Source organism: Rattus norvegicus, chromosome 2 (assembly GCF_036323735.1).
Source record: "Rattus norvegicus strain BN/NHsdMcwi chromosome 2, GRCr8, whole genome shotgun sequence".
NCBI lineage: Eukaryota > Metazoa > Chordata > Mammalia > Rodentia > Muridae > Rattus > Rattus norvegicus.
Window position 1 is genome coordinate 30,119,885 of NC_086020.1, and position 20,507 is coordinate 30,140,391.

At 42.0% G+C, this 20,507-nt stretch overlaps 1 protein-coding gene and 1 pseudogene across 4 annotated transcripts in view; both read left to right on the top strand.

The window, feature by feature from the left end:
* Window positions 1–20,507, top strand: part of Fam169a (family with sequence similarity 169, member A) — a 60,666-nt gene that overhangs the window by 4,578 nt on the left and 35,581 nt on the right. The window lies entirely within an intron of this gene.
* LOC108349924 (NADH dehydrogenase [ubiquinone] 1 alpha subcomplex subunit 7 pseudogene) lies at window positions 6–20,499 on the top strand (annotated as a pseudogene).

Consider the following 20,507-nt stretch of genomic DNA (forward strand, 5'->3'; position numbering starts at 1 on the left):
TCTGTCCCCCTTTCCCCTTCAGGAAGTCCTTTTAAAACCTAAATTAAGACGCTGTTTGAGGATCTTGTAGGGGAATGGGAGGGAATTGGGAGACGCGGAGCTAAAAGACGACCCAAAGGAAGAGTTTAAATGTAATTCTCTTAGAACTGTTAGTGTATCAGTCAAGAGTCTTGAACCTATAGTAATAGTTGTTTAAATTTGTTTTGTAAATGGTCTCCTTGAGTGGATTATAACCCTTGCCTTGGGTATTTTACCATCAGAATAGGGATTAACATCTGGACCGTTGGTTGTTGCGTAATGCATGTGAGCCCTGGAGGGGAATCTAATGGGTCTGGATTTGTTGTGTTTAAATTTTACTTATTTATTTCAAAGCACTTTGTGGACGTATAGGTAATCTCTTCAAACCTTGTCTTGTTCTATGAAGTATTTACAAGGAAGATTATTAATAGCTAATGTGAAATTTGGCCCAAGGATTTATTTCCTTTTAATCTTTACTTCTTTAGAATAGGGGATGTGGTGATAGGTAACTGAGTGGAGTTCACCAATAATAATAATAAAACTTCAGTACAAATGATGGTAAAATGTGGCAGTCATGCATAGAAATTGAGCCGCTGTCATAGTGGATTCATCTTTAAAATTTATGAGGAGGATCATTTTGGTGAATCTAGATACAACCTACATGAGTCACTTGCCACACCAGTGATCATAGATTAAACCTGTACCTCTTCATTTTCTTGGTTCCGAGAGATTTCGTTATTTTGGTGTTTGAAGAAGAGACCAAATAAGCTGTAAGTCATGCCCTTCCTTTAGTAGGAATTGAAGGACTTGACTCTGATTTGGAGGGGGGGAAAACAATTTAATGACGGAATACTTTTCAAAGTAAAAAGTGCCCCGTTACCCTTGTCAATAAATTAAACTTTTAAAAATTAGCTAATTGTCTATAAACAAACGGTGTCATTTCAAGTACCATCCCCAAGAAACCCATGCTCGCTATTAATAAAGCTTGTCTGACAGTCAGTCAGAATCACAGAGGGGAAAGGCCCCTAACATACTTAAGTCTTAGTCTCTGTTTGGGGGACTCAAGCAATTCAAGACTGTCAGCCAGGGGACTGACTCCAGGTGACCAGTTTGGACCTATTAAAGGGAGATGAGATGGTCTCTTCTAGTAACTTAAACTTGAAATCAGACAAATACTTTTACATTGAGTGTGTTACTCTGTGGGGAGGAGTATTCCTAAACTTGGGACCGTTGTGTTTAATTGAGGAGTCTGGAAGTAACGGGTGTGCTTTTCACTTGAGATTTTCAGTGATATGTTGTCAGTGACAGAAATCAAAGTGGAATGTTTCTCCTTAAGCTTTCAAGCCTATGTGTGTGTGCTGTCAGGTCAACTGCCTAAAAAATCAGAGTATTTATCTTTAAAGGGGGTTTGCAGGGTAAGGGAACCAAGTATTCAACCAAGTAGTCAGTCAGGTTGAAAAGTGTCTGACAAGGACAGTGTGGTAAAAAGATTGTCGGGAAGGTAAGTGGTTTAGTGGACATTCCTGTTCCCTTCACATTTCTGAGAGAGAGAGAGAGAGAGAGAGAGAGAGAGAGAGAGAGAGAGAGAGAGAGATTGATTGATTGATTTTGAGCTAGTCACACACCATTAGGCTCCACTACCGTGTTTCTTTAACACTGAAGTTTAAGTTCTAAATTTGGTGTGCCTAGTGTAAAAGGTATTTTGTCTTTCAAAGGCAGCATCACTGGGGTGGGATTAATGAGGAGAAAGTTGCGATGACTTGAAGATGATCAGGGAAAAGCATCAGAAAATAACCCGGGATTTAGCATGTGCCTAACCTGTTCTGTGGGCTAGAAAGATTTAGGTTAGAATGCTGTTTTGTTTAGTTTTAGTCTACAGCAAAGATAGCTTTCCTCTATTAAGCAATTTTTATTTTGTAGGAAACAAACTGGCCATTTCATTCAGAAGTCTGTAGTTCAATAAACATTTTGAATTAAAACCTTAAAGCTCCTTAAAATACAAATATACATTTTTGAAAATGCAAATTAGGAACAAATCAATTTAGTAAGCATTTTTTTAAAAAAGGTTTATTAGATATAAGTACACAGTAGCTGTCTTCAGACACACCAGAAGAGGGCATCAGATCCCATCACAGATGGTTGTGAGCCACCATATGGTTGCTGGGAATTGAACTCAGGACCTCTGGAAGAGCAGACAGTGCTCTTAATTGCTGAGCCATCTCTCCAGCCCTTTAGTAAACATTTTTACAGAGTGCCAAGTTGCACGTTGTACCTTATTTGTAACCTTGGAAGTGTAAAATAGTTTAATTTGGAAAATTCACCATAGTAAGTGCTTAAAATGAGTGAGCCAGCCACTTTGGGGATAGAAAGATAAATGTGATTCAGAAATGTACTCTACGGATGGGACAGACATTTAAGTATTGTCCTATGGAATAAAGGAAGCTCAATGAAGTGGGCCTTACAAAAAGGGCCCATTGATTCTGTATGAACGAGGCCAGAGTGTGTTACAAAGTAATAGTGCGCCAACTTGGTCTTGAGCAACACTGAGATTGTTCCAAACGCTCTTGGCAATGCAGGCTGGGGGGGGAGGCATGTTCCTACTTCCCATGTGCAAGGTCCCTCAAGAAGGGAGACTCGGTGGTTACACTTTGATCAGACTTACTCCTCTCACCTCCTTGCATCCCCTTCCTGCTGGACCCCCAGGGCCCCTTCTAGTATAATGTCTTTCTTTTTTGAGACAGGGTCTCGAAATGGGGAAAAATGAAAAATGGGAAAAAGTATTGTCCTGGATACCCAAGAAGAGAAAGACCTGGTCAATCGGGTCTGGCCCATAACAGTGCCAAGAGGAGTAAGAATGAAAATAATTGATTAAACTTGGGTGTTTGCAATGTTTTTGGTAGCTCGAAGAGTCATAATATTAATGGATTGATAAAGTCAGAGCCCATTTTAGAAATGAATCAGAATGGAGGGAAAGTCAGTGAGTTCGACTTTTTGTTGTATGTAAATATGCAAAAGTATACCATTTTATAAAGTAATGAACTATGCTAATAAGGAATATTACATACCAAATAACACACACACACACACACACACACACACACACACACACACACACACATCCAGGTTGGTTTCAGGTCTAGCTATGAGTTTCTGCTGACACCACACAGTATGTCTTGTCTTATGCTGACACCATACAGTATGTCTTTTTCAATATGGCTTCACAATGAAGACAAAGAGGCCTAAATTTAACTTAGTTGGTTAGTCACTTTACTTTGACAGCATTCTGGGCTCGGTGCAGTCTTGGCAGGTCAGGAAGCAGAGCTGCAGCCTGTGAGGAACCTGGCAGGTCCAAGCCATAAAAATGATGACACACCCAGCTGGAACACTGCTGGCAGAAGTGCACGTGAGGGTATACCTAGAGGAGAATTGAGAGCCTTAGCATTAGTGACATTAGCATGGTCCTGAGGTTCCAGTCCACCGAACCTTAGCTTCTCTCTGCCCTGTTGTTTTGTCTCCACATGAACCTCCCACAGCACATTTGACTGAGGAATACTAAAGCAATAATTTCCTTTCGTTTTCCAAAAATGATTTATTTTTTATTTATTCCTGTGCTTTGATGTGTATGTCTGCGTGAGGGATCTCCTAGAACTGGAGTTTCAGAAAGTTGTGGGCTGCCATATGGGCTTTGGAAGAGCAGCCAGTGCTCTTAACCGCTGAGCCATCTCTTTAGTCTCTGACTTTCTTATTTTAAAAATTGTGCTATATCCATCCTGGATCAACCAAAGCTTTTGATTTTCTTGAAGTAAGGTATAAGTACCATGTGTTAATAGATTTCTGATTAAAAAATTAAAACCTTCCATTTTCATTAGTATGTCTATATATGTTGAGGAAATAACAAACTTTTTAAAATAGAAAATAAGTCATAGTGGTCATTTTTATACCTTTTGGATCCCGAAGTATCTGTATTCTTGTTTTAGATTAGTCCCCTTTTTAAAAAAAGAAAAATATTGATTAACTGAAAAATATAATAGGTTTCATTCATGACATTTTCAAACGTGTACACTATGTACTTTGGTCAGACTCATTCTCTCTCGCCTTCTTGCATCCCGTATCCTGCTGGTCCCCCATAGTCCCCCTTCTACTTCTGTGCCTTCCCTTTTTTGAGGCAGGGTGTCACAGTGTAGCTAGCTTGGAACACTATTCAGAACACGTTGGCCTCAGACTCAAAGATCCTAATGCCTTTGCCTTCCTAGTGCTGGGGCTCAAAACATGCCCTCGTGCCTTGTTTAAATAAATGCCATGTGTGAGGGGAACACTTTATCTTTTGAGCCTGTCTGTGTTACTCGTGCCATTATTTCCAGTTCCTCCTTTTCCTGCAGGTGAGGAAAGTTCATTCTTCTTTATGACTGAATAATACCTTATTGTGCATATAGACCACATATTCATCTGTCAGTGGGGAGCTAGGCTGATTCTGTAAATAGGTTATTTTAAAGGACTCTAATACATATGGGCGTGTAGGTCTCTGTGTGGTATGTTGACTTAGATTCTATTGTGTGTCTACTCAGGAATTACTGGTATGGCAGGACTCTGTGATAGTTGCTTTTAGGTTTTTTTTCCTTCAGGAATTCCCACACTGATTTCCATGGTGGCAGCCCCAGTATGTGCCCTCTGCATTCTCAACAGCATTTGTTGTTTTCTTGGTGACTTTTTGGCTAGTGTGGAATCTCAGTGTGCTTTTGGTTTGCATTTCCTTTATTGGTTTTATTTCTATTACTTTGGCTCACAAGTGTAAAACAGATAAATGCTTGACTTATACTGTAATTCTAGCGTTTAGGAAGCTGAAGCAGGAGGGTGTGGCTGTGCGATTGAGGCGAGCTAGCTTTACTTCACAGTGAGTTTGGAGTGCAGAGTTGAGATACTTTCTCAAAAAGAAGAGGGAAAATAGCTAATGTCAGCAAACAGGGTGACAGATGTCCTGATCCTTGGCTTTGTGTATGTAAAAGCATTTGCTGTTGATTTCAGACCATGAGAGTAGAGTTAAAGCTGGTCTGTATGCTTCATGTGGACATCTCTGTGGTTAGGGGGGTGATTGTTCTTGCAGGGTTTCTATTACCCACTTCCAAGGCCCTTCTACACCCCCACTTCCTATAGCTCACAACAGCCTCTAACATCAGCACCAGGGGTCCAGTGTGCATGCACAGAAACACCTACTTCCCTACCCTCATCCCACACAACTAAAAAACAACAAATTAAAAAAAAATTTTTATCTGCAAAATACTTTTTCTGTACTTTTATCCTGTAAAAATGGGGGAGGGGGATACAAAAGCATAGTGTAGTTAATAAAACAACCATTGGTATGGATTTACAGTCATGCCTAGTCATTTTATGTTAACTTGACACAAGCTAAAGTCTGAGAGGAGGGAACTTTAGTAAAGAAAATACCTGGCTGTGAGCAAACTGATCAGGCATTTTCTTAATGCTCAGTGAGTACAGGAGCCATTCCTGGGCTGGTCCTCCTGGGGTCTGTAAGAAAGCATGTTGGGTAAGCAGAGGGAACGAGCCAGTAAGTAGCACTCCTCCAGGCTTCTGCATCTGCTCCTGCCTTCAGATCCTCTCTGCCTGAGTTCCTGTCCTGACTTTCTTCAGTGATAAATTATGGATGTGGAAACAAGCCAGATAAACCCATTCCTCTCCAAGTTGCCTTTCTCTCCCCCAAAAGAACCTCCAATGGTGCTTCATTTCCGCTGTTGTAACTCTTACCTAGGACAGAAGGGTACCAACCAGGGTAGCGAGATGTTGCTGTGATAAACCTGACCATGTGCTTTTGGGAGGATTGTGGAAGGACTTTGGAACTTTGGGCCAAAACAGCCATTAACTGTTCCAAGCATGATGAAGTGTTCTGTGTAGCTTGGAAGATAAATGTTGAGGGCAGTGCAGAGGATGAAGGCCTCGCTTAGGACATTTGAGAGGGAGATTTGTGTGAAGTGATTAACAAGAGACTGGTCAGCTAAGGTTGAAAAATCAGCTGAGACGTAAGAGACCAGCAGCACTGAGGAAGTCTTCTGGGAAGTGTTCCCCCAGGATCATCTGTGCTCCAGAGGAAACTAGGTTGGACCTTGTGCTGGAAGCAGAACTTGCTAGTATAAGAGTCACCCAGGTGCTCCTGGTTTTGAAGGCATTAAAGGGCCGTGGAGCTTTGGAGCAGAAGGAATATGGTGTCTGCTACTTGCGCTATACAAAAGCTGTGGAACTGAGCGTCTGAGCAAGATCTGCAGGTGAAGCTGCAGCTGCACTACCAGGAGATCCCCGAGCCGACCCAGCCACCTCCAAAGCGCCCCGTAGGCCCCAGTCACAAGCTGTCCAACAGTTACTACTGTGCTCGTGATGGCAGCTGGGAAGTTGTGCCTCCCTCAGTCATCATGTCCTTACAAAAGGCCCTGGTGTTGGGCAAGACAGCTTTGAGTTCTGCTGTGGCAGCCACTGAAAAGAGGGCAGTGAACCTGCTCCTCCCATGGAGAGGTGGGAGCTGTCCAAGGCCCAGCCATACCTGTGACCCAGACTTGGCCAGGGCCACATGACTGCTTTTCCTCCTTGGATTCCCTCTGGGGAGAGTGTGACCTAATTTATAACAAATACATAGAGTGCCACATAAAAAAGGTGGGGGGCATGGAGAACAGCACTGTTGCTCTTGCAGAGAGCTGGGTCTCCAGTTCTAGTACCCACATGGTGACTCACAACCACCTGTAACGTCAATTCCAGGAGATGCCATCTTCTGATTTCTGCAGGCACAGGCATGCATGTGACGTGTGTGTGTGTGTGTGTGTGTGTGTGTGTGTGTGTGTGACACACACACACACACACACACACACACAACTTGGTGTGGTTCATATTGAATGTATTACATAGCTCTCAGAATTTCATTTTTCTCTTTTCTTTGGCAGTGGATGATTTAAAGATTATAATAAAATTTTAGCAAATCTGATTTTTCCCCTTAGCTCTATTTTGAATAATTTACTAAGGAAGTAATTGGTAGGCGTTTTATTTTGTCAGTTTTTAACTTCTACTTTCAATAGCCTTATTATTTTACTTTATTTTAGGGGTGGGGTGAATTTATGTAGCCCACTGTTACATAGCATTTTCCTCCAGGAGAGAAAGTCTGTCCTTCAGGAAAACTCATTCAGATAAGAGGTCAACAACTCAAAATAGTCTCAGGAAGTTCCTGAAACAGACTGAGCTCCTTGGAAGCTATTGGTTTGGACCAATAGAGCTACCTGGAAAGGAATTCTCCAACCCGATGAGCTGCCGGCCATCTGTGCAGTAGGTCCCAGGTTCCTGGCTGGCTTTTGTGAGTGGTCACCGTGTTGCAGGGCACTTTGGTGATACAGCTATATTTGAGTCATTCATGCTCCTGTAACTAACACTAGGAAACTCATGGGTTCCCCAAGTTGGACTTTGGCAGTATACATACTTTAGTCTGTAGTGGGCTCCCTATGTTGGGTGAGAAGGGGTGTGTGTGTGTGTGTGTGTGTGTGTGTGTGTGTGTGTGTGTGGTTTCGTTGTGTTCAATACCTAGATTAGCCTACAGCTTAGCCGTGTCACTTGGAGCACCTGACATCCTGTTTGTATTCACATGCTCAGGTTACAGATGTGAGCCACCAGATCCACTTGAGCAATGAAGGTTGCATCCAGAGCTCCGTGTGTGCCAGTCAAATATTCTGCTGGCAGAGTTAGAGCCTCTGGTTAAGGTGTTTCTTCTTAATTGTGTTGTAACCATTTAAAAAATTCTGAATACAGTGTACAAAACAGAAAACCTAAGGAAACTACAGTGCAAGGTTTAAAATATTAACTTATTAGGAATGATTAAGCAATATGGTTATTATGGTCTTTAGTAATTGTATCACATTTAGGTACATTGTGGTCTGTGTTGGCCTTTTGTTTTGAGCTGGGAACCTGGCCAGCACGTTAAAACCTTCTGTAGAGGGCCTGCCCGGCTTCCCCTACCTCCAGCTGTGAGGGCTTGATGAGCTTCCTCATGCAGGCCTAACACTCATTTAGAACATGTATGCTAAAGTGCCTGCCTCTGGGGTCATTTTGAGAAACACTTGTGGTAGTATGTTTAGGGTGTTTAGGACAGTGCCTGGTATCATGTAATGGCAAGTGCATTCGGAGCTTAAAATAATTGTAATGAAAAATTGAGAACACAATCCAGACTTTTCTTTTTTCCCAGATCCTATTTCCCAGCAAGCTCTAGTGTTTTGAAGGAAAGTAAGCAAGTGTAGACAAGTTACTAATTAGAATAGACATCAGAAATCATTTGATCACTCCTTAGTTTTTAATGTGTATAAAAAAAGGGTCTGCTTTTCTGAACTTTGAGCTTGGTAGGATAAATGAATGAGGAAAATGAATCCCACTGCTATTCATTTACAGCTATTATAAGAACCTGTATCTGCAAAGTTAGCCTATCTCAGGTCTACAGTTTGAAACTCCTAACTGTGGCTACTTTGATCATGCCCAGACCTTTCCCTTGTCATTCCCTAAACCATACAGTTTAACAAACATTTACACGGCACTTATATTTTCAGTATTATAAGTAACCCAGAGGTGATTTAACATCTGCAGGGAGATTCGCATACATAGTCTCTAGATCTGTAGGCTGGGAATGAGCCCTGGAACCGATCTCCCACAGACCCCAAAGGATAATTATCTATCCACAAGATACTGACAGGCTCTTCAGGTCTTCCAGTGAGTCTGCCATGTGTACAGCTGCTGGGTCCTATGGCTAAAGGTCCTAAAACATAGCTTTGAATGCTTTCCCTCCTCAGAGTTGTTGAATGGCTTTCTGCTAATGTGTCAAATAAGGATAAGGATTCTGTAATAGCGTATTTGTGGTGGATTGAATAAGAATACCCACCCCCCCCCCCCGTAGGCTCATATATTTGAATGCTTGGTCATTAGGGAGTGGCACTACTGGAGAGGGATTAGGAGGTGTGGGATTATTGGAGGAAGTGTGTAGTGGGTGGTTCTGATCTGTGTGTGAATGCTGAAGGTCCTGTTGCCCAATTGGTTCTTAGTTGATCAATAAAGATGCTAGCAGCCAATGGCTGGATGGAAGAGATGGGACTTGCAGGTTCCTGCAGGCAGGCTAATAGATGCAGGAGGAGTAAAGAGGAGTCACCATGCTTCAGAGAGAGAGAGAGAGAGAGAGAGAGAGAGAGCGAGAGAGCGCCACCAGCCATGTAAGATCTAGGGTGGAGTGGCCATTGGCCACTTCTGTGACTGGACCTGGGGTAGCAGGTGGGAAATTAGAAACGTAACTAAGCTGAGGGGAGATTTACATGCTGAGCATTAGAAGGTAACTGGGCAGCTGAGCTGAGGGCAGAATTAGAGGTGTTGAGCTGGGAGTGAAGAGAAGGGCATGTTAGCTGCAGGAGGCTTAGAAGTGTCCAGCCATTGAGCTAAAAAGCATATTTAAGATAAGCGTGTGTGTGTCTGTCTGTCTGTCTGTCTGTCTCTGTGTGTGTCTGTGCGTCTTTCATCTGTGGATCCGGGTGGCTCCTGGACAGGTGCTAATCGAACAGGAACCAGTTGGGCAACAGGACCTTCAGTGTCCACATGCAGGTTCCTGATCGGAGCATCAGAACCACCTCCTACACACTTCCTCCAACAAGCCCACACCTCCTAATCCCTCTCAAGTGGCACTCCCTAATGACCAAGCATTCAATTATATGAAATATATGCACAGAGCGATACAGCAAAACTACACACTCCAGAAGTGTGTCATTGGAGATGGACTTTGGTTGTCGAAAACCCAAGCCAGGCCCAGTGGCTCTTGCCTGCTGCCTTCAGATTCGGATGTAGAACTTTAAACTACTTTGTCTTCCTGTATGCTGCCATGCTCCCTGCCATGAGGACAGTGGACCAACCTCTGAAACTGTAAGCCAGCCCCAATTAAATGCTTTCTGTTTATAAGAGTTGTCATGGTCATGGTGTCTCTTCACAGCAGTAGAGCACTGACTGAGACAGTGTTGATAGTCTGCTCTTGTCTGACCTCAGTTTACTTCCTGCATTTCTGCTCAGCTGTCTTTTTGTACCTTAGCTGCCTTGGTAAGTCCAAATACTCACCGTTTGCTCTGCTTTCTGGCTTGTGTCTGAGACTCTCCTTGATGCTTTCATTTAAAGACTATTTTCAGGGATCGTCTCTACAGTCCTTTACACATTTTCATGCAGTCATTCATTGCTTAGATATGTTTTGAAGTTACACAGGAAACCTCCTGTCTGTTTTTCCCTCATGTGAACCTGCTGTAAGTGAGAAATGAATGAATGTTTTCTTGGGTAAATAAGCCCGTGTGTGTTTGCAAGGGGACAGTGAGATCAGATGTGTATGTAGAGCTGGCTGTTGTAGCAGTAGTAGGTTAATCTGCTCTAAACTCCCAGTGGGTGTGCATATGCTTCTCACTACACCTTAATGTTCTGGATTCTCAGTGACACACATACACAACCTTACATTTTTTTTTCTTTTTTTCGGGGCTGGGGACCGAACCCAGGACCTTGCACTTCCTAGGCAAACGCTCTACCACTGAGCCAAATCCCCAACCCCACAACCTTACATTTTAAATACCTTAAACAGCTCAGTGGCTGGGCCAGTCCCTGACTTCACATGGCTAACACACACTCCCCTCTGATATTCCTGAGTTAATACTAAATCTGTATTTTATCTTTGCTGCTCTGGACCCTGCTGGGCAGCCCTCCTGGGGCCACTTTCCCCCTGCACCAACATGTTGGTTGTCTCTCCCTCCTTCCTGCACCTTTCCAGTGGGCTCCATCTCCTATGCTCTCATCATAGTGGAATCCCCTCTTCTTTCCTCAGTCCCTTCCCAGGAATCCTAAAAGTCCCGCCTCTGTCTAACCTGCCTAGCCATTGGCCACCAGTTAACTTTATTTAGTCCTATGTATATGACACTGCAAACAAGTTTTTGGGTAATATAGTTAGCATGAGAACACACAACAGACACATACTGTGACTCCAAAATGACTGCAGAGGCCAGGCCAGGGCAGGGAAATGCCCAGGCTGTGGTTCAGAGAGTCATGTTTCAAATATCTGTACAGCTAGGGAATCCTTGGTCGCCTCCTTAGATGTTGTTTAAGCATATCACCGTGGCAGAGTGAGTTAATCAGCTTACAAGGTTCATAGTTCAGAGGTTTTTCAGTTTGTGATTGTTTTAACTTGTTTTTGGGTATGTGGCGAGGTAGTGTATCACTGGGAGAGCAAAGCTTCCTACCTTTGGCAGTTGGGGCAAAGAAAAGGGAGCTGGGATCCCACTATTTCATTCCAGGCATCCATGCTTCTAGTGATGTCACGTCTTCCCACTAGAACCTGCCTCTTAAAGGTTCCACTAGTTCCCGATGGTGCCGCAGGCTACTTACCAAGCTGTTATTTAACCCCCTGGGCCTTTGGAGAACACATTCCAATCGTAGCCATTTAGCGCAAGCATTAGAGTAGGATTGGGGGATGGTGGTGATTGTGGTAGTCCATTAATAGACCAAAACGAAGCACTGTTTTATTATCGTTTCTTTTGTGAACCAGATAAGTTCCTTTATATTTAAAGCAATCTTTGTGGTTCTAAACGAGACAAATGTCAGTGATGTTTTATGTTAAAGATAGTGGCAACACCAAATGTATTGTTTGTATTTCTATATTACAGAACTAGTCTTGGAGGCTGTGCTGAACCCCTAGTGACTTTAATAAATCCCCAAACAGTCAGATGTGATTATATGGTAAAGAAACCAGTAATAAAACAAAGTCTGAGATTTACTATTAAAATGGACATTGTCTTAATGGGATTCCTTTAAGCACTTCCTCTGTGCTTTGTTAATTGCTTCTGTGAGATTGTTAGCAGTGTTTGTTAATCTGGTCATGGGGCACTGGAGTTGCTGTTGTCCTAGAGGCAAATACAGTGGGTACTTAATAGTACAGCATGTATTTAAGTGGAAGCTTCAGTTGCAGTTCATGTCTTTTGTATTGAAGGTCATTTATTAAGTTATCGTTAAACTTTGAAATGTATCAGGAGTGTAAGAAGCTTTCTCTGTATCTTTTTAAAAAATATTTATTTATTGTATGTGAGTCCACTGTAGCTGTTTTCAGACACACCAGAAGAGGGCATCAGATCCCATTACAGATGGTTGTGAGCCACCATGTGGTTGCTGGGATTTGAACTCAGGACCTCTGGGAGAGCAGTCAGTTCCCTTAACCGCTGAGCCGTCTCTCCAGCCTCCCTTCTCTGTATCTTGTTGGTAATGCAGGAGGGGGAGTCCCCAGCCACTTAGTGCTTGTGTTCCGGCTGCTCGGCACCTTTCGCCATCTTTTAGTCTTCAGTCAGCTATATGCGTCCTGCTTTGCTTCCCCGACACAACCACGATTCATATTCTGTAGAGACAGTGGAGACAGCCTGTTCCCACATATGCTTAAGAGAGACTAAGCTACAGAGTGACCCAGTAGAGGAAGGGGGCTCTGAGTGCACTCTGTGGTCCTGTGGTCTTCCTTAGGCTCCTTTTCATCCGGATTCAATACTGCTAACAGTACAGTGGGTGTTCTCGACTTTTGTGTATACATTTATAGTGATACTATTCATAATTATTAAAATGCAGAATGAAGTAGATTTTGGAGCTTGACTTTTTTTTGGTGTTAATTTTTTCTGCATTAAAAATTCTATTTGTATTCTTTGAAGCACTTTAGCTTTAAAAATACTTTGTATTGGTTGATTAGCCCTTGTGGGTTATGGGCATACTGGTTATAATTTCCCTGTGGCTTTTCTGGGTTTAGATATGAACTTTGTTTGAGTTAGTGTTAGTGTTGCCTAGTCCTCGTTAGTTGGCCTTAAGGTCCTGAGCTCAAGGGAGCCTCAAGCTTCACCCTCCCCAGTTGCTGGTCATAGGCAGCCACACTGAGCCCAGGACAGATGCAAGCTTTTGTCCTGCTCAGCAGCTAGTCACAGTTTACTTCTGCCCCAGTGGAGGTCCTTTTCCTCTTCATGCTCCATAACTTCTGTATTTGCCTAAGGTCACACAACTGAATTCTGTCAGTTTGGCTCCAGGGCACATGGCATTAGCCAGTGTAGACCCGGCAGCATACAAAATGCCAGGTCTTACATGTTTAAATGGTTTTGTTTTGTTTTGTTTTTAGCTCTAAGAATTTTCCTGGACATGAAGAGAGAATTAAACCTTTAGTTAGAATATTTCTAAAAATACTTTTGAGGATAGTATTTATATTTAAGACTTTGGTGATAGACATGCTTAGTGTCCCCAACACCACCTATGCTTTTAGAAATGGATCAGCGCTGTCTCTGCAAGAGCAGACATTGGCTAGAGTCAGTTACCTCTGTAGCCTACTAGTTGTATGCCCTTGCAAAAGAAATTGTTTTTATTTTATCTGTCAAATGAATGTACAATATGAACTATAGGGTTTACAATACAAATATTGGAGACAGCAGGTATACATTGTATTTAAGATCTTCACCATCCACCTGCAAACTTTTTTTTTTTTTTTTGGTTCTTTTTTTTCCGGAGCTGGGGACCGAACCCAGGGCCTTGCGCTTCCTAGGCAAGCGCTCTACCACTGAGCTAAATCCCCAACCCCCACCTGCAAACTTAGAGGCAGTCCTTACCCACTGTAAGCCAATCCTTTACAGGGAGGAGAAAGGGCTTGTGCTTGCTGAGCACTGCAGAGGACTACTTAGATTCGGGTAGTGTGGCCTTTTCAGTTACCTTATTGTTGGTTCACTCAACTTCCCAGCTCTCAGAGTGACTGTTTGGATGCCTCTAGGGCATCTAGGACTCAGGCCTGTGGAGGACATGGGCCTAGAAGAAAAGGGTAAGGCAAAGAGATTGTTTGAGGGGATGTAGTACTGGGCTTGTGTTGGCTAGGGAAAGAAATTAAGGAGAAAAGGGAGTAAAGAGTCTCACAGTTAGAAACTGGCTTTCTGTGTGAAGTTGAGAGAGCATTACTGATTGGTGCCTAGAAACCTGAGGTATCCTTGAAGGAGAAATCATGTGAGTCAGGACAGGCTCATGACTTGGATGGGTTGAGATAATTGTTTCTCTGAGAATTCTTTCACCTCACATATGTTTGTACTTTGATTTGGGGGTCTGCTTCTCAGAAGCCCCCAATCAGTAGCAGAAACCTATGGAAATCATGCAATAATTCTGGACCGAATATAGAAATACATTTCTCTCGGTTTTACAGTACAGTTGACTGGCAGTCATCGACAGTAAGTAGAGGGAAAATTATATTGATAGATCTTTTTTCTACTGTGCTTTTTCATATTACCTAAGAACCTTCATTCTGTTTCGTAGTTCTATAAATCTAGGGGAAGGCTGGCAATGGTGACACAACCTTTAATACCAGTACTCGGGAGGCAGAGGCAGGCCAATCGTTGAGTTTGAGGCCAGCCTGGTTCCAGGTAGTCAGGGCTGTACAGAGAAAAACCCTTATCTCAGAAAAAAGAAAAAGAAAAAAAAATCTATGGGAAGGGTGAAATTATTGAGAGGTAGGGGCAGAGTGTCTGGGGCTGATTGTGGAATTCTTCTGTAAGACGTCTGCTTATGTTTCTGTACAGCGTGGCCAGGATTCCCAAGCATACCATTTAGTTTATGAATTAATTTGGACAATTTTACACTTCACTGTCCATTCTGTGTCCGTTTTTGATGAGCTAGTTGGCTTGCAGCTCCGTTAAGCTTTCTCAGTCCTGTAGAATCAATCTGCTTAGGCCATGCATGGGCAGGGCCTGAAGTACTTGACAGAATCCGACCTGACAGCTTTACAGTTACGTAACAGAACAGAAGCTTAAAAACAAGAGGGAGAAGCCAGGGATCATCAGAGCACCCCTCCCCCAAACCCCCTCTCTGTCTCACCTTTGTAAAGCGGGGCAGAGCTGTAGTGGTGCCAGTCATTTATGTAGTCCTAAGTCATCCTCTGAGGTTTTTTCTAGTTCTAAGAATTTAGAGGTCTTCAGGATTAATTAGCCTTTCCAGTTGCAGCGAATTACTAATGCCATTGTAGAAGCCTAAAGACGGAGAGTGGTGAGTAACTTGGTTAGAGTTCCAATTCTAGTGTTCTTTCTAATGTAGTATGTGTATAGAATATTAAATTATGAAATAGTTACAACAGCTTAACAAAAAACTTAACTGAAAAAATACTGATGTGAATTTGCATATTAAGAATAGTGGAAGGTGTGTTTTGTTGCCTGGGTCCTTGTATTTTGAGCTTCACTAGTGGTGTGGTACTGGTGAAGTTTCTTAAATTATGACTCTCTTTTAAAATGATAGGAATCTGTACCTTAGAGGTTTAGGAGATACTCTGAAATGATGCTCATATGAGCATTCAAATTATAACAGCTATAAATGCATTAAATGTAAGACTATCTTTAAAGTAAGAAATGCATCTCAGAGTTTCCTAAGTTTAGTATTGAGAGTGGCTAATAAGAAAAGTAGAGAGTGGGCTGGAGAGATAGCTCAGAGGTTGAAAGCACTGACTGCTTTTCCAGAGGTCCTGAGTTCAAGTCCCAGCAACCACATGGTGGCTCACAACCATCTATAATCAGATCTAGCGCCCTCTTCTGGCCTGCAGGCAGAAAGCTGTATGATGTATACATGGTAAATAAATAAATATTTAGAAAAAAAAGTACAGAGGTAAGGATAGATTTGGAAACATAGGAGAGTAGAGCCTCCTTGAAGAAGGTGGGGGTGTGTGTATATGTTTAGGCCTTAGAGTTAAAGAATTCTTTTCACATTAAAACCAAGGATGGGTTTAATTGTTCTTAAGTCTTTAGAGGTAGAGAATTGTTTTAATTTTTTCATATTAAAACTTGAGATGGATTTAGTTGTAAAACTGTTCATAAATTGTAGTTTCCTGGTGCTTTTGTGCTTGTGAGTTTGAGAACATCTAAATTGCCAAACTTGAGGAACAGGGTTGTAGTCTCTGTTAATAAAATTTTGTATATAGGTGAGGGAATAACATTTGACAATAAAATCAAACCCTGAAGTTGTGCTTCCACTTAAAAGTCTTACCCTAAACAGGTTTAAGAGCGAATGAAGGCGAATGAATTCTCTTATCCCACTGCCTCTGACCAAAGGAGAGTCACAGGGACCACTCATAGAATGCAGCACTTGGTTGCCTCCTCTTCCTCCCCCTCCTCCTCCTCCCCCTCCTCCTCCCTTTCACTGCTGCACTGGCTCACACTCACCTTCCTTCCACCTAGCCAGTCCAAGGCCTCTCACTTGGTTTAATATGCAGCTTAGGGTATTTCCCTAGTTTATTTTTTCACATTTTGAGTTTATGACACACAAACAGATTGCCTAAGTTGACTATTAAGCTGTGTCACTGTAGAGCTAGTGTTTAATTGTGTGTATATGATTCCTTCTACCCAAGATTCTGGTTGATATCTCTGAAAATCATAGAATTTGTTTTCTCTTCATATTGTCTGGGTTCCCACGATATTAGTTTCAAATAATTTTACAAACCTTTCTTTTCTCTAAAATGGAAATTTTAGTCATTTATATTTATTAACTCTAGATTGAATTTAAGTGTTCTGTTCATAGATTTTGATTTTTAAAATCAGTTTCATTAAAATATAGACATAAAAATTAGGTATTCAGTTTAATGTATACATAGTGGTAAAGTCTTTAAAACCAAATTTCAGATAGTGGTAAAATACTGTGCCTCCTTATCATAACTTCAGAGTTTACAACATTGAGCTCCGTATCACTGCTATTCATGTCTCCTCGCTATGTATGGGTGTCATTACAGGAGGAGCAGCCCACAACTGCTCTCCTTCAGCTCTGGTAATCTCCTCCCCACTCCCTTCCTCCCTTCACCCTCCATTTTTGGTGGTGATGGGAATAGAAAGTTCTGTTGATTTTGTTTTTTAATCCTTTTATCATTTTTTAATTGAATTTGAGAGGCTGGTAAGATGCCCCAGCAGGCAAATGAAACCTGAAGAGTGAGACCTACTTGGTGGAAGGAGAAAACAGTTCACACACGTTGTTCTCTGACCTTAAAGGCACGCCAGGCACACATGCTGCATCCCCTCAACCCTCAACCAATCAAGCCACTAAGTCAGAGTCGAAGAGGTTGTTAATAAAGGTTACAGTTAGGCTCTCTAGGTTTGATTTCACATAAATAAAAATGGGATCGGGTGGGACCCAGGTTGTTCAGTGGGACAGGGAGCCACATACCATGCTGAATCCCTGAGGTTAGCCCAGTCCACATGGTGAAAGGAACAGCCCTGCAGGCTGTCCTCACCTCTGTCACAAGCCAAGCCACAGACGCTTACACTCCATACATTAAGAACTAAAAAGCTTAGGACAGTAGCCCCTAGCCTTGCTCTTACCTCTTTAAGATCTGGTAGCTCAGTAGTAGTCATAGGTCATTTTATTATTTTCTGAAAAGATTTATGTATATGAGTGCTTTGTGTGTATATCTGTGCACTGCCTTTCTGGTTCCTATAAAGGCTAAAGAGGGCACCTGATCCCCTAGACCTGGTGTTTACAGATGGGCTATGAGCTACCCTGCGAGTGCTGGGAATTGAATCTGGCTCTTCTGGAAGAGCAGCCAGCCAGTGTTCCTTAACACGGAGCTGTTGCTGTACCCCACAATTTTATTTCTTGCTGAACTTTTTATCATGAAAAACTTGAAGATCGCAGTGATCAGGGTGCTCTTCAAAGTACAGTATTGGTATGTTGCTTGTGTGTGAATTCACGTTCTTTCCTACTTTTTCCCTGTGAATCTAAACCACACACATATTCATTGAGGAAACTCCCACTTTGAATTTGGCTAATGCTGTATTTGGTGGGGTTTTCACATATAGTTTGTTAAGGATTGGTTAGCTTCGGATAACCGATTTTTTGTTGCATCGTATCAGGATGTAACACCTGCTTGTCTTGGTTATAGTGAGAGTAATTATGTCTGTAGATGTCTACATATCTGTAGATCTAACAAAGGAGAACATGTGTCCAACAGAAGAGTCTGTAGGCTTTCTCACAGTGGGTTTATTCAGTATTGCTAAATATGGAAAAGAGCCCCGTTGTCTGTCAGCTGCAGAATGGGTAAATAAATGTATATGGTAAACTACCATGTACCATAACCAAAAACAAGACCCAAAACATTGTGGCAGATACAGTACTGTTTGTATTTCTCACAGAAGCCGTGGTGAGTTAGTAAAGAGTTCAGTTCCAAGTTAAGTCAGCACAATTAATGTTGTATTTAAGACTATGAAAGAATCATTGAGCACATCTTTGTCCACTGAGAGTCTCTCATCACTTACTCAGTTTTCAGGGGTCTTTCCGTTTATGTGACTTCATGTTGCAGTTACGAAAGTGTTTTTATGTCTGACTTTTCAGGGTTTCCTAGCTATTTCTCTTGTTTGCTCTTGTTTCATATTCACTTTAGTTAACTTAAGTCGCTTCAAGGAAAATGACAAAGGTATTTTCATTACTTATGGATTATACTAAACCATTTTTGGGAGACCCCTTACCATACTGTTGATAAATTTAATCTTATTTTCGCTATTGTAAGAAAGATAGTCTTTTCTAATTTACTTTCAAAGCAAGTTATTGTTGTATTTATGGTCTATTTGAGAGAGAGAGAGAGAGTGTGTGAGTGTGTGTGTGTGTGTGTGTGTGTGTGTGTGTGTGTGTGTGTGTGTTTGCATGCCTGAAATTCACTATGCAAACCAGGTTTGTCCAGAACTCGTAGAAACCGCCTACTCTTGCTTCCTAAGTGCTGAGATTAAAGCATGCACCATCATGCCTGACCCTAAAGTAAAACATTTTTAAGATACCAAATAAATAAACAAGAGGCTAGATTTTGTGTTTTTCATTTCTCTGTACAGACATTTATATATGAGGTATATCTTGCATACCACAACATCCATCTATTGTAAGTGCACATGATATAAACTTGTGTTTTGAGTGTGTACATGCAGAGTTTTGTTTGTTTTGTTTAAGGTTTATAGGTTGTTTATTAGCTGGACTAAATTTATGTTTTTATTTCTTGGGTTTTATTTTTTTACAGTTAACTTGATTTTTAAAATATATATTAAATTGTGGACCTAACATTTAGTGGTGGAACTTCTTTGTCATTCCAGAAAGTTTCTTTGGCTTTTTTCTTTGTTTTCTGAGACAAAGTTTCTCCAAAACATCCTTGACTGTCCTAGAACTGACTCTGTAGACTAGGCTGGCCTTGAACTCAGAGATCTACCTGCTTCTTCCTCACAAGCTCCAGGATTAAAGGTGTGTGCCACCACCACCTGGACCCATGTATGTTTAAAACTTAAAAAAAAAAATAGATTTATTTATTTCCTGTGTGTAGTGTTTTTTCTGCATGTATGTATATGTACCTCGTGTGTATCTGTTGCCAGTGGAAGTCAGAAGAGGGCGTTGGATCTCCTGGGACCGGAGTAGTAGATGATTGTGAGCTACCGTGTGGATGCTGGAAGTCCACTGTAAGAGCTGAAGGGACTCCGGCCAGTTTGAGCCAGACAGGCTCGCGCTGGAAGGGACTCGCCTTTCTCCCCCATTCCCTTCCCTTGCTAACGTCCTGGGTGTGCACTCCTAAGTTAGCTCCAAGGCCATTCTTTTGTTGGCCACTTCTCTTCCTGAGGCTGACTACCAAGGCCCAGCTATCAGAGTATTGTAGTCCAGCAATCAAAAGCTTTGGCTCACATAAGCAACATGTCCAGTTAAAATTAAACGCCTCATCCTAACATGGGGTTTTTATAAGCCCTTGTACTTTTATAAGCCACTGTTTTCCTATGTGCCATGTCTGTCTTCTGTCCAGAGGCAGTCCTTTGTCCTCTCCAGGACAAATACCCTTCCTCCTTCCTTGTTCCCTTATCCTTTTCCCTCTATCTCTTCTATGTCTCTTATCCCTGCCCTCTCACCCTCTGGGGCAAGAAATCTATGTGTTGAGAACTTGGTCTTGGGGGGTCCCGAGAATACTTTTTCTAACAAGAGCAACAAGTGTTCTTAACTGATGAGCCGTCTCTTAGCCCCAGCCCATGTCTTATCGTGACTTTCATGTTGAGGACTATGTGAAGGGTATATTTATACATAAAACTTGATGTGTGTGAGCACATGTGTGTCTTACAGCTGTGTAAATGTTTATGAAGTGCCATGAATGCTCCATTGCCTACTCCTGTTGTTGCTTTGAGACAAGGTGTCTTGTGTTATCGGCTTGGCTGTCCTGGAACTCTGTAGTCAGGGTAGTCTACCACTCACCAGTTCTTCAGTCTCAGTCTCAACTGCTTGGACCACAGGCAGGAGCCTCACAGCTGCCTTTACTGCATGTTTTGAATATAAATCAATAATACTAGAAAGTTTTTTACCTAATTGCCTGAATCAACAGACTAAGGCTAAACTATCTGACAAAGTGAAACAGTCTCTTACTGATAAAATACAGTAGGTTTCTTTTTTGTTGTTGTTGTTGTTGTTTTTCA